Source organism: Chamaea fasciata, unplaced genomic scaffold (assembly GCF_029207755.1).
Source record: "Chamaea fasciata isolate MVZ Bird 193981 ecotype frontalis unplaced genomic scaffold, bChaFas1.0.hap1 SCAF_241, whole genome shotgun sequence".
In the NCBI taxonomy this organism is placed as follows: domain Eukaryota; kingdom Metazoa; phylum Chordata; class Aves; order Passeriformes; family Sylviidae; genus Chamaea; species Chamaea fasciata.
Genome location: NW_027094326.1, coordinates 58,582 through 76,872, shown reverse-complemented (window position 1 = coordinate 76,872; position 18,291 = coordinate 58,582). Strand labels below are relative to the sequence as shown.

The 18,291-nt window shown below is 38.9% G+C and overlaps 1 long non-coding RNA gene across 3 annotated transcripts in view; it reads right to left on the bottom strand.

Moving 5' to 3' along the window:
- Nucleotides 1–1,436: 1,436 nt before the first annotated feature.
- LOC136304997 (uncharacterized) overlaps nt 1,437–18,291 on the bottom strand; it is a 32,464-nt gene continuing 15,609 nt past the window's right edge. The window contains exons 2-3 of one of the 3 annotated variants that reach the window (XR_010724951.1): nt 9,123–9,230; nt 1,437–1,826 (exon numbers count right to left, since the gene is read on the bottom strand). This is a non-coding gene — a long non-coding RNA (uncharacterized lncRNA). Of the gene's footprint in view, nt 1,827–7,135; nt 8,153–9,122; nt 9,231–18,291 lie in introns of those variants that run through there. The other 2 variants (XR_010724950.1, XR_010724949.1) reach the window with 2 other exon arrangements.

The following is an 18,291-nucleotide window of genomic DNA, read 5'->3' as shown; positions in this document are numbered from 1 at the left end:
TTTAAGTCATTAGTACCAGCTGTATAAATAGCTTGTGTATATGCTTTTAATGATCAGAAGAAAATATCACTCAGTTTCAAAGATATAGCACATAAAGATCGGCATTTCTGGATTCTGTCTACAAACAAATTATTTGTTTGGTGCTCTAAGCAATGAGTTCTTGTTCCTGGAAATGCTATTCTACATGGGGGAATTCTTCGTCCTAATATTTTCACCCCTTTGATGGGAGGCTTCTATTCATAGGTTTTTGGGGGTTTTTTTGTAAACGTACATGGAGTTTGCTTGTTTGGATAGGTTTTGTTATCTTTGTGTACTTAAGAGCAATTTTAAAACATTCCCATCCAAAGAAGTGTCATACAACAAAATCGGATTTGAAAGGTTACAAGATCCTCTGTTCTATTACTTTCTGAAACTATTCCAGTAGTTCTTTCACTTGAATACTTCCTTAGTACTGATAGTGTTCTTGTGGCTATTAAAACAAAGCACCCAGGATACAATGTCTTCCCATCATTCTTGATGTTCAGTCATGCTCTAAACACTCCTGCCCATTCACAAGGCTCTCACGAGCCACAGGGACATTTCCCACTGCTCCTTACTTACCCCTGATGCCTTCATGTCTTCTAAACGCTCCCAACATTTAATGGTTTTTACAGCACTTCTGTCAACATCCAAGTTCCATATTTGTATTTAAAGTCATTTTCAGCTTCCTTAATATGGAGTTTTCCAACTGACACGTCTGTAAGTGCGCACTCTCCTGTTTAACTACTGGTCACCACAAATATTTAAAGGAATTCAGGCACGCTTTCTTCAGCAATCCCTTGAAAAGAAGAAACCTGGATTATCAGACAAAGGCTACAAAATGGCACTGATGATCTGGCTCAGCACTGTGCCCTGAAGGCTGTTGCAGGCAGAGTAGTTCAGCCGCAAGATCATCGCCCCTTTCTACATTATCTGGAAATATTTCTTTAGCTCAACAGGGAGACAAGCTACACCAAAAATCCACACCTTATTGCCTATTTTCATTGTTTGTCTAACAGTTCTTTTGGTGGCTCTTCCCCAGCGTAACACCTAAATTCCACAAATACGGGAATTCTATTTCAAACTGCACCCACTTCTCATACCACATTGCTCCATATTCAGTAAAGCAAATGAAGTTCTGATGTATTTGAAACAAGACCACTGCCTGCAGGAGCTGTACTAGGGTACTACTGGTGCCTAAGAGAATCCAAAACTCCCTCAGAATAATGTCACTGCCCAAAAATACCTAGATTCCACTCAAATCTTCCCTAACACGTTACCAAGCCCTACAAGATCAGATGCTACTTAGATGTGAACGTTCCAGGGTGTTGCTCAATGCTCAAATTGTGACTGAACTTCAATCACAATTGAATGGGAGTGTTTTCAAGCCTCAATTTCCTCACTCGTATTTCCATAGAGAAATTTAATTTCTGCTGGAATCTACTACATTTTTTCCAAAGGCAGATAGAATACTGGTTCCAACCAACTTGGAGCTGCAGTAAAGAAAAACACTGGAAATACTTTAAGCAACTGCAGATGGCCATCAGGACTTGTGTACAAATACTCCTGGATCATTCAAGGAAGTATATTAATTCAAGACCACTGGAAAAAGGTACCAGTTAAAATGTCTGCCATCTCTCCTTGCAGTCACCAGGTGTATGTTTGGTGGCTGCGTGCTTCACTTCAGCACAAGGAAGACTTGGCATTTTTAATTTACAAGCTGCAGGTAAACTTTGAAGATGTTACTGGTTGTTGGCAGTATTGGCTGTTCAATTTGCTCTCTTCATACCCGCTTCTTTCTTCTCCACCTTGCCCCACACAGGAAAAAAAAAAACCTACGTAAGTGCTCTTCAGAGAGGAGAGACTAAATCACAAACACTTCAGGGCAGGAAGCTTGAACAGTTGAAGCTCTTATTTGCAAGTTCTGTAAATGCTATTTCATACAACTCGATATATTCGCCACCCCACCTTTTCCACAGGCAAACACTGTATCCATCCCTCCACCCCTGAAGCCCACCAGGGGCACCCCGGTATCTCTGCCACCATCTTGAGGAGCAACAGACTCTGAAACATTATTTTTAAGGAAATTGACAATTATACACACAGCATACGCTGTTTGCCTCTGCAAGTCACAGCCAACATTTCTATTCTTTCCTCCAACAATAAATTTAAAGTGTGTACTACATTTATATAAGAAGAATATATAACCCAAGAGCGCCGGCTGCAGCCCCACAAAGCCACCAAAAGTTTATTTTGTCTCGCAAAAGAAGGCAAGCACCTTTCAGAGGCATCACCATTTCCTTCTCTCCTGGATACAGATCCCTTCAGTCAGATTTGGCACACTCGCTTGCATTAAGAGGACAAGATGGAGCAATTCTGTCAGTGCAGCAGATTAAAAAAACCTGCCACCAAGAGGCTTTATTCCAAAGGCAATTCTCCTCTGATTCACAAAAGGTCTGCCTACCATACAGCCAAGCAGAGGCTCCCAGATGGTGCTGGCAAAGCAATCTCCACTTTCTCCCAACAGCACAGCAGCATGTTGATGTCTAGAAAAAATATTTCCAGTCCTGATCCCTTTGCTGTCAGTTCTGTAACATGCACTGCCCTGATTAAATAAATAAAAGCCTATCAACCACCAGCAGTTTCAAGACTTACATGAAGCTCTCCTACTCTTAGGGAAAAACCCCATGAAGTCAGCATTTAAAACCAAGAGAAAGTGCTTGGAATTATATCTCTTTCTTAATGACAGTCTCACTATTCCCTAAAGTTTGGGGAAGTTCTTTAAAGCCGCAACATTTTTGGCCAGGTGATCAATAGTTTGCTTCAGTACGAGACAGGACTAACACTGGACAGGTACCTCTAAAGTCACCAGAAACCAGCAGATTGCAGTTGGCTTCTCTCACAGACACACCTCTAAGCGATCTTGGCTCCCAGTTCCAGTCTCCTCCACCCTGGCATCCACACATGAACAAATGGACTAAGCAGCATTGCTCAAATCCTGCTGCACTTGCTTAACCTCCATAAGATTTCCCAGGAGAACTTTACTTTGTGGCACTTCTGCTCTCCTTCAATCCTGCAGCTCTTCTGCAAGTTTCTGCTCAAGACTTAGCACAGACTACTCAAGAAATCAGAACACAGGAACTCAGAAATATTTCAACAATTAAGCTTTCTTCTGGAGTAGAACCAACCATGTAAATCATACAACTAGAATATTTCCCTGATTTTTATTTTAAGCTTTAAAAAAAATCCACACTAATTAAAGGACCTTAATACATTGATAAAGTATTTACCAGGCCAATGAATAAAAAGGTTGAAGTTTCTCTCAAAGAAAAAAAACAAAAACAAACAACCAAAAAAACACAACCAAACAAGTCTAGGTGGGAGATAACAGGCACAGCACCCTGTGTCACATTTTTCTGTCTTGAAGAAAAAATAATGGGGATGTTTGGACAAGTATTTATCAGAACAAAGCCTACAGTGGCCCCTGAGGATAAAGTCAAATTTTTCAATGCCAGCTAGTCAGTAGCTCATCGTGACTGTTAAAAAACTGAACTCAAGGACACTGGCAAAAGCAAGATTTGAGAACTGTAGATATACTATCAAATTTCTACCATGTGAAACCTATTTTGATGGCCACAACAAGCAAGACACATTCCCTAATGCACACATTTGTCATACTCAGGTTTGTTACACCGAGTGATTTAAAGTGACCCTGCAGAAAAACTGGTTTGCAAAGACAGCAGACAAGAAAAACTTAGAGGCCACAAAGAGTAGAAGAGGAAAAACTGAACCACCACTTGCTAATGATAGTTCAGTTCATGCACTTGTGTATGCAGACCCAGCCAAGCCAACAGAAGGTGAATGAAAAATCTGAAAGCACAATTGAGCAAACCTTCAAAAAATATCTATCACTTAAGAGGCCAATTTCATATGCACATGATGCTGAAAATTTAGAAGAATCAAAATAATTGAATACTGAAGCAGGAGAATAAGAGTCCATACCATTGACACACGATCATTTTTTCCTCTTAAAACAATGGGAGAAATGTCTTGTATTAAAACAATTGCTTTCTTTAGGACTTCTAAATTGCACTAAATATTAACCTTCCTAAAACTGCACAATGGCAAACCCAAATTAAAAAAAAAAAAAAACTTGGGACAAGAAGAAACAGTGATATATATGAACACAGTTCAACAGATCTCCATAGACACTCTTACATTTCAGAATTGAGTTCATATTGACTATCATACACATTAATTTGAAATCCCAGCTTTAGTCTTTCATACAAGTTCTACTTCTCAGTATTTTTTAATGAGGAACTAAGATCTTAATAAAGCCATTCATTTCATTGTATCCGAAAGTCCTTTGCCTGCTGTACATTTTCTCTGCAGCTGTAGGCATGCATGAGTATGCCTAGCATATGCATCTGCGTATTTCTATTTACACTAGGAGTGCTTAAATATTCATCTGCAGTTATGTATTTATGTACACAGCTAAAACCACACAGCTATGTTAGATCTGATGTATTTTAATGGGGGTCAAATCTTCAATCCATGCTGGGATTTTCTGCGATTTAAGAGAAACAGGCTGTGGAGCATTTGATCTTTTTCTCCAAGAGCAAGATAAAATGTCCCAGATGTGCCCAATTCTCAAATGCATTGTTTGTATCTCTTGTAAGAACAAGTCTCCAGGCACCTGAGCAAAGATAACCCACGTTACATGGATACCTCACAGACTGGCAGCAAAGTGCTGTCATCTTACCAACCAATATTAAAAGCAGGCTACTGCATGAGGCTGCCAGAGAGGCTTAGGCAGTGCTGTTACAGCTCACATTTCGCACTTGGTTTGCTACAAGAAGCAACAAAAAATAGTATTTTTAGCTCACCAATAACAATAGGAAAAGAGCAAGTGCTTTCCATAAAGAAAGATTCTCACCTGACACCAGGAGCCCCCTGGAATCTTGGATACAATCAAGCTCTATGAAATACACTGCTGATATACCTTGCAGATAAGACAGAATTTTACACCAATCTCAGTTTCCCATCTTAATATATTCTCTTTGCTGTGACAGGTAATTATGCAGAGCAGGACAGCCCTCTGAATCGCTGTCTTGTAAAACAAACATCGCTTTAATTAACATAACCAGTACAACAAAACATTTTCTAAATTTGCACTCAAGAGAAAAGATTCCCTTCACTAAGACAGCAGCTTGAGGGCATTGAGAGGATTTTTTGGACTTGGGGGACAGGGACAGAGCAACATTACTTGTTTGTTTTCAGTTTTGTGCAGCTCCTCATCTGATTCACCGGCTATTGAGAACTGACAGAAATGCCACCTATCTTATCTAAACAGTTCTTATCTGACCTTTTTTGGCTTCTCTTGAGACAGACAGCAGGACTCTGGTACTGCTAAAGGAAAAAGTACTGCCTGGTATCTCTAAAAACACAGATTTTCAGAAAGAAAAGAACAGTCGAATGCATCAAACAAGAACACTTTATTCCTTCAATAATGCTTACGTATTTTCACTATTTCAAAGTCTCCAAATAAAGCTTAGAAATTAAACACGTTAATGCTACATTCAAATATTTCTCTCTTCTAACCTAAGCCAGGAAAAAAAAGAAAACCAAATCAGGAAAAGAAATCCTTATTTTTACTACAAAAAGTCTCAGTTTTCCACATGAGAAGCCACATTCTCAACAAATCGATGCCAGAAGAGTCAACATTATTGAAGAGGGTTAAAGTGAGCTGTCAAATTACCTTCCATCCTCTGAGGATGTGCACTACACTACCAGCATGTTTCCAGCTCTCACATTCAGAGTAGGAGAGCCAGGACTAAAACATCTGCTGGGCCTAACAAGGTCCATGTCACATCTCTGTGATAACACATTGCTCATGTCTATCACGTAACACAGGCAGAACATATTCTCCTGGTTTTAGCCCCTTAGATTCCTCGGTCTAAGCAAGAAATTGGCAGCCTGCCAGGCTTCCTATGGACCATTCTGGGGTGGGACCACCAGGTAAATCTCCCCGAGTCAGGTCATGATATCCTAAAGAGAGACACTGCCCTACTTCCCCATGGATAAATGGGATGATGAGCAGTGCAGCAGGAGCAGGAAGCTCTGCTAAGTTTCCACCACTGCCATGCATTTTCTCTTCACTAAACATCGATTTACTTGCAGGAAGAAAGGCTCCCCTAATAGAACCTGTTCTTTTTATTGCAACCAAGAGGGAAATGGCGAAAAAATAGCTTGAAACTATACCAGTTTCAAGCTATTATTAACTAGCAGGCATACACTGACAGTAGGAGAGATGCGGTGGCAAGAGGACTTTCAATAGCCAAAGAGCCCTTTCATCATCTGACCAGCTTCATCTATTGTATTCAAATAAATGTTAAAATACAGAGAAATCACACATATCTAGAGCCTTTACAAGGAGTATCCAGTTGCAGATTTCTTTCTGCACATGACTAAATTTAATGCATCCTTGCCGTATACAAAAAAAAAAAAAAAAAAAAGCCTTGTGAAATGAGAGGTGCTAACATTTTCTAACAAATGCGATGACATTACAGAACAGGATCCTTTTTGTTACTCATGAAAACAACATGCACTTGGTGCAATTGATTTCACACATAAACGGCAACAGTTTCAAAGCCCAATATTGCTTTTTTTGGCCAGTTAGTAGAAACCCATTTCTAAAGCTGATAGCAACTCTGACAATTAATTACAAGCTCAAGATCAAGCATGTCAAATCCTTGTGAAATCCCTAGACATCAATCAGAATGACTCCTGAGGGTGTCCTGGGTTGAAGTATATTCTATCACCATCTTCATGAACTGTTGAAACCAGGTGAGGCAGTGCTCCCTGCCTCCTCCACTCTGGCTTATCTTCTGTTAATGGGCCATCAGCACCTTTGCTACACAGCTCACAGATAACCCCCTCCTGGACTACCTCCTGTTAATGGGCCCATCAGGCCTTATCACATGACTCACCATCCCATTGTGGGATGCTCCGCCCAGAGGGAGAAACCAAGCATTCCAGCCTGGATATAAGCTGAGACTCTGAACACCAGAGGGGCGCTTACCCACTGGATTCCCAGAGGACCCGAGCTACCAGACCTTTCTACAGGATCACTGCTTCAGGAAGACCACCTCATCTGGACTGCTTCCATCACTACGCTCAGGTTGTATTCTGACTCTGTCAATGGTCTTTTGTATTATTGCATCGATTTTATTTTACTTTCTTTCCTTTTTTCTTTTTTCCTATTAAATTGTATCTCTGACTTGGAGCCTCTCATTTGTTTTGCCTTCAAACTACTACAGAGGGCCTCCATAGAGTTCAGAGCAAGTATTCCCTCTTTTTGCAGATCATCTTTCAGTGCCTCTGAGCTGCACAGATTATCAGCAGGAATATTTTATGGAATAAGATCAAGGTAAATAGGACCAGGAGGTGTACAGTTTCCTGAGTTTAGGTACAACAGACTTGCCACAGGTAAATAACTGCTCACTTAGGCACTTATACATATTACAGCCTGGTGAGGGGTGGGGAAACACTCACAAAGGAGACTAAAACACACTGCAGGGCAAACTGCAATTCCACCAATCCACACCTGCAAAACTCATTTACCACAACCGTGCTCAGTACTCCATAAAGACTCCTAATGAATTTATGCAGCACCAGTACAAGTTGACAAATACATGAAAAACATTTTAAAAAAAATAACTATAATGTCATGATGTTCCTCATGCTGATCTGAGTCAGGGTAAGAGCTGAAGGGCATTTCCTTGTGAGCTGAGAGGCCCACAGAAATAACCCAGCCATGATTGTCCCCAAGGACAACAAATGGGGCAGACCCCACACTTCCAACAGGCTGAGCTAATCAACAGATCTGCACATCTACTGCAGAATCTGCATAAGAAATCGATTGAAGCCATGTGTCGTTATGGATTCATTTTGCCAAAAAATTAACTGTGACGGGTTGGCACGGTAATGACTTGAACTTTTCCACAATACCATGAAGTACTGATGCTTCTGGAACAACAAAGTAGATTCTGATGTACCATTTAGCCTTCCTAGAAAGAAACCACGCCAACAAGATAAGGTAATCTTGAAATTGCCATCTCCAAGCTTCCTAAAACTGGAGAGAAGGTTTGAAATCTATTCGGACTCTGATTAAACTCAGCAATCAACACGGTAAAAAATATATTAAATAGAGCTTTTAAATAGACAAACTGCAACAGTATTTACTTATTTTCTTCTGTTTCTCCTCCCTGGAATCAAGTACTCAGGAAAACTTCTTACTTCTACAACAGCATATTGACTTTTTGACACTATGATCATTAAAGTCAACGTGGAAAATACATGCCCAAATAGAAAATCTAGATGCTGAAAGGAATATCAACCAAGTCAAATCCAACTTTTAAAAACAGAATCCTCAAGAAATGAGTCACCCACCCCCAAAACAAATGCAGCAGGAGAGGCAACTTATTCATCTCACAGAGATCATTCTCCTATCTCTCCATGCTCTGCTCCAAAGTGTGTTCAAATCAAAGGTTCTCATTTTTTTTCCTCTTCCCCTCAAATGTATTTAATTAGGTTTTTTTTTTCTTTGAAGTCAAGGAAAAGAGGCCTATTTATTTCAAGGAATATTTAGCCTGGCTTTTTCCTTCCAGTGTTCTACCTCACTGCATCTTCAAACCCATTGTTCCATAGGGACAGGGAGGCATCCAAATAAAGATTAATAAAAAGGCAATTACTGTGGTATTATTAATTGAAGGAACAGGATCACTTTTTCCAGTGTCAATGAACTTCAATACACTAATAAAATTAACAAATATCAAAGTGGTTTGGGTCTGAAATAGAAACATTTCCATTAAATCTGAGTAGCTTTTCCAAATACTGGGCAAATAGTTTGATACACTTTGAAATACTAAAATATCTCCAGTGCTCCAAGATGAAGCTGAGCAAATTTCACTGTATGAAATGAGAGTAGACATTGTTTGCACCTTCTAAGCATGCATTATATTTTCATCTTGGTGCTTAAAACAAGGCCACTGCAAGGAGAATTTCCACTATCCCAGCTGTCAGTAACTGGTTTTGTGACTTACCTGCTGGGGAATTACTCACTTCCCATTGCAAATCTGAAATCACTGTTCATTTGGACAGACTGCTCCTGACTGCACCCTGATGATGTGTCCTCAGTCCAGCTCATGGCACTGGCAAGATAAATGTGTAGAATGAGATTAGGGGCAAAACACTAACAAATTTTGCTTAGATCAATGAGATGCACTCACACCCTGTCAGTACTACCTGACATCTTCCTGACAATATTATGAGGCAATTAATGTCTGTATGTCTTGGCTGATGGAGGTGAATTATGGTAAGTTCTAGGAGGCAACTGTCTAAAGCAGGGGAAGCTGATTAATTACCCAGCAATAATTCATTATTGAGACATTTAGGTTGACTTGTGCACCACAAAGTCAGAGAGAGCAGGAAACAATCAAACCTATGAATACTATTCAGACTAAACTCTTTGCAGCTATAGCCATAGAGGCACATATACATAGAAAATAACACCATCTCAGAGAAATAAGGTGCTTGGAAGCAAATCCTCAAACCAAGTGGGCAGTCTCCATCCCATACAACGGATGTATCAGCACATGCAGCAGGAGCGCCTGTGCTGGAATTCTCACTATTTCTCAGGTCTGCCTGTTTCCTGTATCAAACAATGATCACACACCCAGGGGCACAAATGAGGAGCCAGTCTGCAAAGCCTTGGGCTTTGATCTCACACTGCTACACTGAAGCAAATGGACAGGAAAATAGAAGAAGCCTGTAAACACCTCTGCTGATAAAGATCTGTATGTTAATACCATTAACATTGACTACATCGAATTTAAAGCTGATATCTGCCTGCATATCACATACAAGTCTCTTTTCAGGTGTACAAAAAATGTGTCTATTTCACAGCATTTCTTCCTTTACTTCTCCACCTGGATCATACAGAAAATACATTTCTTGGCCACCAGCAAATCATTACCCCTCATGGGGACTGTTCCCTAAAGAGTTTAAGTACCAGAACAATGGACTACTGCACAGCACCAAATTTCAATTGTGACTTAACTATTCCACAAAGGGGATTTACTGTAGTGACACCTCTCAGGAATACACCATTATTTTAAATTTCACTGATATTTTCCACTAACAAAACAGCACTTCTACTTTAGCAGTGATTCGAAGATGGAAACTTTCCATAAAGCCTTTTCTTTCCTCTGGGTGTCAGAGTTGTCCTCAAAGTCCTTCTGTGTTAAAAATTAATTGTCTGGTTTGGTCTAACACACCCAATGTATTAGTTAAGGAGTACATGCAGAGTAATATTTCAGAAAGATTACAACCCTCCTCCCCAGAATCTTGGATGGCAATTTTGGGTTACTCTGAACCTCTCTCCAGCTTTGGCTTCTGAACTTTTCATTAGTTTTCCTCTTTTTGTAACCTGCTGTCCAAATACCAGAACAACCACTTGACCATTTCCATAAGCAAACCATCCTCTGCAAAACTCTTCAGTCAGAATCTTATTATTAAAGCAAGTTTTTCCAAACAGTTTCTGCTGCAGAGTCAAAGGGCCCTCTGCTCAGAATCCTTTTCCTTAAAAGGATGGGGATATGGATGATTTCTGTGCCTTGTAAAGGTCCAGTGCCATTCACCTCTGGATACCAAACTGTTCTTACATCTGACTGGGGATGTAGTCACGGAAGATGAGAGGATTTCTCTCTAGCAATGATATCCTGCCCCTTGGCAGATATCAGGCAGTTCAAATCAAATTTCAGGTTTAGCTCACAACACTCAGGATGCTGACAGATGATGGAAGCACTGTCACAGCAGCTCTAGCTTGACTTTCCGCCTACACTACTGCACATTTTAAATCACTTCCAAACAGGATCACTAGAAATGGGCAGCGATCCTTAAATCATCCATGAAAACACAATGGCATCCAACAGGTGTTTGCTTGAGTTATCCCCCTAAGGGAAGGCAGTACTTAAACAGGCATATAGAGGAAAAAAGGAATAATTCTGTTCCTAAGAGCTGCCTCCTTCCCCTGTCTCCTCATTTCACATCAACATCTAAGAGGTCAACATTCAAGAGCTTTTCTTACAGTCTCTTCTTGAACTCCTCAGACTTGTTCTCATCTCAGTATATCCAGGTAACTCCATTTAGAGTTAGTATATCCAGGTAACTCCATTTAGAGTTACTGGAGATTTGTTCATCACGTTTATTATCTTCCAAGCTACTAGGCAAACCAAGTGGGTTATCCTGTCTTAAAAATTCCAGGTCTGCCTGACCAATATATGATAGACATTCAATTTAGGAAATACTGCCAAAAAGAAGACATTTCCCTGATCTTCTGAGTATAGTGGACACCACATAAAAGTACTAGAGCAGAGCCATGAAAACCAGAGCAAGGGGAACAATGCCTGGCCCAGAATTGTCTCTCTCACACAGAAAAAAAAGTCAGAACAATTAGGAGGAAGTCCAAGATTATTTAGATGATAACCATGTGTCCACCAAAACACTGCACTGGGGAAATGGATGGAGTCTAGAGAATTAGAGCAGCTGCCAACATGAGACTTAAGTTTGTAAACACACTTTTCATTGTAACTCTCCACAAAAAACCTTGGGACCTTTCACTACTCTCCCCAGAGGTTTTGGCCTTGTTATTAGTTTGCTTGGTGCCAGTTTGAGTGCCACTGAACCCACCTTATAATTTATCTTCAGAATATTTAATTAGATGAATTTTGTGCTCTATTAACATGCTTGGGTTTAACTTTTTGCCTTATTTAACATTATAAAGTAGATAAAGGATAGGGCCTATAATTGTTTACATCGCATTAGGCACAATTTCTGCATTCTGTGAATGCTTCCTCATTAGTTTTTCTCTGCTTGCTTAATTTATCCACTCCAAAAGACTGAATTCATTAACTACAATTACCATGGTTATTGTCTTTGGAATATTTTTATGTACTTATAATTAACGTATTTTAAACATACAGTCAAAGGTCATACATTTGAAATCATGTGTAGCCTTCCGTACTGATATCAAGATTTAGTTCAAGAATATGATTGATAATTTAAATATTTTCCTTTCTCAAGTCATGGAGCATAATAGAATAATTATCAAAAAAAATACTGCCATATCATCCTATCATCATGCCTATTCTATTATTCCTGTGGATTATTTGAGTAATCCATAATAATAAAAGTTCTAATGAACAATAATTAAGAGAAAAGATACAGGATAGTTCCTCCCAGTTTTGATACCATGAGCCCTGTAAGGTTAACTCCGAAGGCCTCCAACGGGCGTTCAGAATAATTCATTTTGTGTATGATATTCCTTATTTATAGCCAAAGCAGGGAATATACTTCAGCTTCTAAACATTTACAATCTCTAATCCATTTTTTTTTCAACATGAGTAATTTACATATCCAAGTCCAAACTGAATGAAAACTACGTTTTGATTTACTAAAATCTCATTATTCTTCTAATTGCAATAGGCACGAGATTGTACAGTAGCAAATCCCTCCAATTTCCACTAACTTCACTGAATACCACACCTTAACTTTATACAGGATAAAGATATTTAAGGAATTCTATATTGTTTGACAGTTCTAAGATACAGTTTTGCTTTTGCAAACTGTATTCCAACTGCTGTTTTCAACATCACCTCATGCTACACAAAAATCACAATGCAACCTTTTCATTTCCACTGGATACATGCAATATTATTATTAGTTACTAAAATTAATTGTGGGACACTGTCATGATCTTTAGAAAGGTTAAAAAATCCTTCGTTGCCCTTTAACTGAAGTTGTTTCAAGTGCAAAAACGCCAGAATCAAAGCACAGCAATAGAGAAAAGGAGAGGAAACAGAACTAATCTTATTAAGGAATGAAAAATAGATCCTTTACCATAATGAGAATGGTTCCTACAAATGGTGTTTATTGTGTGCTTAACAAAATAAATATTAATAGAACTTAGCAAAGTAATGCCTTAGATCCAAGCTTATAGCATCATATCCTTTCAATAGTTATGCTTGTTGGTTTTGTCCTTTTCTTCATTCCTGTCATTGATTATCCTTTGACCTAGTCCTCCCTCCACCTCTGACCATCATTCATCACACATGGTCTTATACTGCAAATCATCTACCCAAAAGAGAAACCAGTGCATTCTTCAGCCAGTGATCAAATTCCAAGTACTCAATGAAACAAGTCTAAAATACAAAAGATTTTTCAGTTCATTTTATAACTTGCCTGCTGTCATTACCCCAGCATCCCAGAATTAACATTTTTCATTCCCACTTCTAGATTATTTATTTCCTAATGCCTTCCATTGCTCTCTTAAGACATGTTTTAGATCTGGTTATCCCACAGTTATTCCAAGTATTTTAGCTAGGCACGACATTGAGACTGAGGTTTACCTAAGTCATTAACTGAAAGCCAGGAGAAAAAAACAAAACCAAACAAAATAAAGACCAAAACCAAAAACCAAAAAACCCAACCAAACAAACAAAAAAACCCCCAAAATCAAGACAGCTTTTTTCTGTAACCAACAGCAAAGAAAGAAAAGCGTGTTTGCTTTCCTCACTCCCATCTTTACAGTCTCTCTGGTCTTAGCATCAAAATCAAGTTGTTCCTTTTGCTCTTCCCTTGCTATTTCTTCCCCCACCAAAAATCAAAACCTGATGTCATCTAGATCAACTTCGCAATGAGAACCACAGTGCTGGGAGAATGGCTACCTGAGCACAGAAACACAGAGCTCAAAGCCTTAAACCTGGGCTAATCCTTCAGGAGAACGGGTCCATTCTCTCAGAGGAAAAATGGCAACCTGAACTGCATTAAAAAATGCAGGTTTTTGATCCCTCTTCAAGTGCACAGCACACAATATTTTGCTCTGCACATAGCTGTTTAAGCAGTCCATCATCAAGGCTTTCTAGCCTTTACTAGAAAGTGTCATTAACACGGGGGTTGGGACATTAAATGTCAGCTTTTACCATTAACTCATTTTAAAGGCATGTTCTCTTTCCATTTAAATCTGCACTGCACCTTCAGTTTGATTTTGGCAAGCAAGACAGAGTCACAAGACAAGAAAGATCAACCCAAAACTTCCAAAAGTGAATGTGACCTCTGAAGATTGCATCCTGTTTTACCAGCTGCTTCATCAACATCTGTGCACCTTGGAGTAGCCTGAGACATAGCAAAGGACACACTTACTGCTAATTTTGATTCTTTTATAGTAAAAATTCTTTAAGAGATTTCAGGGAAGAAAAGAGCAAGTACCAAACAGTCTATAAAGGTTTCACTGGTATTATGATACAGCACATTAATAGCTTTAATGTGAAGAAAAAAAAATTACATGTGGGCTAATAAAAAGCCTTCTTTTAATTCCCTCTGTAACACCTCCCCACGACTTGACCATCTGTACATTGATATATGAGTAAAAACACTCGAATGTGTGGTGCCAAGGGACTTGTAGATTCACAGAAGCTGACTACAACAGCACCACGTTGAGAACACCCCCTGCACAACCTTCAGCTCTGCACAAGAAGCCAAAATTAGCACTTCCCCCCTCAGCTGCTTCAGAGTCGTGCTGACTTCACCAGCCAAAGAGTAATTTCATAAAACATCTGTCTGACCTAAAACAAAACTTGCAAAGAAACAAGGATAGGTTGAAGGTAAGGCAACTTGGGAAGATCTTTCCTCTGTAAAGATGCTACTGCACATCCACTCAGCTCAAAATACACCAACTCTTTAGGCATTTTTCTTTCACTCCTCAGTATTTTACTTGAATAAGCTACATATACTCTTATGAAAATGGTGCAAAGATTATAGATGTGTACAGGATATATATACAACATTGTTTCTAGTACAAAATTCATAGCTTCAGATTTTTTCTAAATTCAAATTCATGGCTTAGAAATTTGCTTTGTAGGGAAACCGTATCACATTCTTCTAGAAATCAAATTTCCTTGGGAAATAAAAGGAGAAAGAACTTGAAAAACTATTTAAGAATATCTTAAGTTGCTCTAAATCAGGAACTATAGTAATTTTTTTGGTCTTGACTCACAGCAAAATGATTTTAACTAGGAAAACAGTCTCTGCAAACTTGAACTGAGCGTTTCACCAATGCAAGTAATGAGAGATGGTTGCTGTGAAGTGAATATTTCACCTCGGGATGTGTTTTGCAATCCAGCAAACCATAAGCTGTCAGGAGCATCTCATCTCAGTGACTTCCCTGAATAGTCCTCACAGGATTTCTGACTCAGTCAGAATATGGTAAGGAGTATGGCCAAGCAGAGAAACCTCTTGATAACGTTTGTTTTTAAAGGAGGGGCAGAGTGGCATTTTTACATCTTTGCACAATAGTCCTATTTTTGCTGGGCCCAAATTACCCTACATTGCACAGAATTTCTGATGTTAGGGTTGAAATTAGAACGGCAAATCCTAAACACCAAGGATGCAGTGTGTCCTTAAAGAGAAACATCAAAAGCTAGTACACTTTGTGCCAAGTTAAAGGTTTTGAGTACAAAGATGTAACAACAGAAAAGTTCATGCATGCTTATATGAAAAAATATGAAGTGTATCTGCAACCTAGGGCTTGGAAATTATTCATTAAAATAAGAAGGCCCAAGCCCTTAGATACTGTTTTGACTTTCTTCTTATTTTGATCTTAATGTGAAACAATTTACAACATCAAAATGTTGTTATATTTCAGAAGTTTTGTTTTAATTGTAATGCCGAATTATATAATAATTATAATTTGCTTTTCAAATCATCTTTGAGAAGAAAGGAATAATAAAATTATCCTAGTAAAACCACTAGGGGATTATTGTTGCACTGGAATATCAAAGAACTTCGGATGCATTGAAGATTTATTGTCGCACAAAACATCGAAGTGTTAATGATCTTAATCTGAAACTGGGTGTTCTTCCTTTGATTAGGCACTATACATCAGTATGACAGTCTTAATACTTTCTGGTTAGACTGATAAATGCAACAGATTTTGTTACGTTACTCAGTATGCCTGCAAGTTAATATAGAAATAAAACTATTTCCTTATAAATTTTAGATTATGCAGAGGTAAGCACAGCACAGCTGTTGCCTTATTTTGCAGTGCACACTGTATTATGAAATGGATTAAGCAACTTCCCACCCCCCAAACAGGAAAAATTATGGGAGTTTTTCCTCTGAGCTGATGTTCCTCCTAACAAATGCTTCAGTTCAAACTGATCAAGGCATTTAACATTTGAATGAGCTTACTAATTTAAGCAACAGTACTATGCTTACAGCCAGGAGCATACACACCTCACCTAACTGACTGAGCAAGGGGGACCTGCAAGTCCACAATTATTCTGGAATTTTCACTCTGTGGCTTACGAGTACCTCCATCTCATGTTTATTAGCAAGACTCAAACACAGCAAGAACAATCACATATTTCCTAAGATAATGAGCCCTTGTTAATTCTTCATTTATCCTTACTAAGAAAACCTAAGAAACCAAGCTTTATATTGCAAATGGATAACAGAAAAGAGCAAAAATTTTTCCTAAGAGTCATATGGGAATAAAATAACTACATCCATTTCAAATTATTTCATGCATACCAAACCTTGCAAAGCAGGCACGCAAACATTCATGCCTAGGCACAAAGTATTTCTGCTGAGAAATGCAATCTTTCACTTGCACATCGCTGTAAGTTAATATAAATCTTTCAAAAGATTCCTCAGTATTTTTCATTTTTCAAACCCGAATTTAAATAACATCCATCAAGAATTCACATAAGCAGAACAAGCACAGCAACAACAAATGAAAAAACGACTCTCTGAAGCAGACAGTTTAATGCCCAGCACGCAAGACAACACAAACAAAACTAAAAGCAATGGCTCAAAATAGGCACTGTTTTTTCTCTTTTCATCAAAAGCTGATTATAACCCCTCTAAGAAACCAGCATGATCTCCACAGGCTTCACTGTCCTATATGAGGAAGATACAGTGGCATTTATTTGTTGGATTCACACAGTGGGTGTGTGACCCGCTCGAGCAGGGTGTGGAGGGCAGAGCTGGGCACACATACAGCTCCTGCCCAAGGTGCACAACAAACAAACACTGCTGCTGTTGCAGGACCACCTTCCCTACACAATTTTTCCTACAGGTGATCTCATGCCGTGCAATTTGTAACAAGAAACTGAGAGAATCCAGGAATCAGGTGGCTCCAGAGAATGCTCGCTGATTTACAAGGTTAATTTCCCACAGCGGCATCCAGACAGGTTAGTGAACTATGAAGCATTTTCCTTTCAGTAATGGAATGGAATAACATGCTGACAGAACAGACTGAAAATACTTAATTTCTCCCTCTTACATAAGAATATTTAATGTGACTTCTAAATGACCCAGCTGAGAGAGGCATTCTTTCCTTAGATAAAATACATGACAGAGAAGAAAAAAAATATCTTTTGAAACAACTCTCCCTAAATTATATGGGCTTTGCAGGATATTCCATGACCAGAATGAAATCTAAGTAAACAAAGGAGGATGCCAAATTTCAGATTCCTAAGGTTCATGAAGTTGAATTCTACAGCTCATGATGACCACAGTGGTTTCAGAGAGAGGATGACAACGTTTGATGTTGGCCAAGAGTCCACAGGAGATGATGATGCTACTTAGTGATGAACAACACACACCTCTGAGTTTCCCTGTCATTCTGAACAGAATTCCTGACTGTACAATCATGCAGCAGAAAGACAGCCAGGAACCAAAGAAAATTCCCAAACAACCCCACAGAGAAGCCCCCCACCAGCTCTGCACTGCTTTCATCAAGAGGTATCAGACCACAGCTTTTTTAATGACATGCTCTTCACAACAGTACTCCATACATGAAATTTCATGTGAATAGCTGCACTGAACATGCTGGAATTACAGAAGAAATTTCCAGCTGCAGTAGAAAATTAGACATTTGATGGAACTGAGCAACTGAAAGTGTTTGTTATAAATATCTACAAGTATTTTTATAAGAGTCCAGCATCACTCTATCCTGCATCTAAGCAAACAAATATTCAGCATAACCTGCTCAACTCTGCAGCATAACACTAATGACAAGATTTCTTTTAAAGGTAATTTGTATTATTATCACTCTGATAATAACACATTACTGTCATTAACTGCAACTCATGAAAAATAAAAATACACTGCTTAACATGAATATTGCTTTCTGTTGGTTTAAAGGAGGAG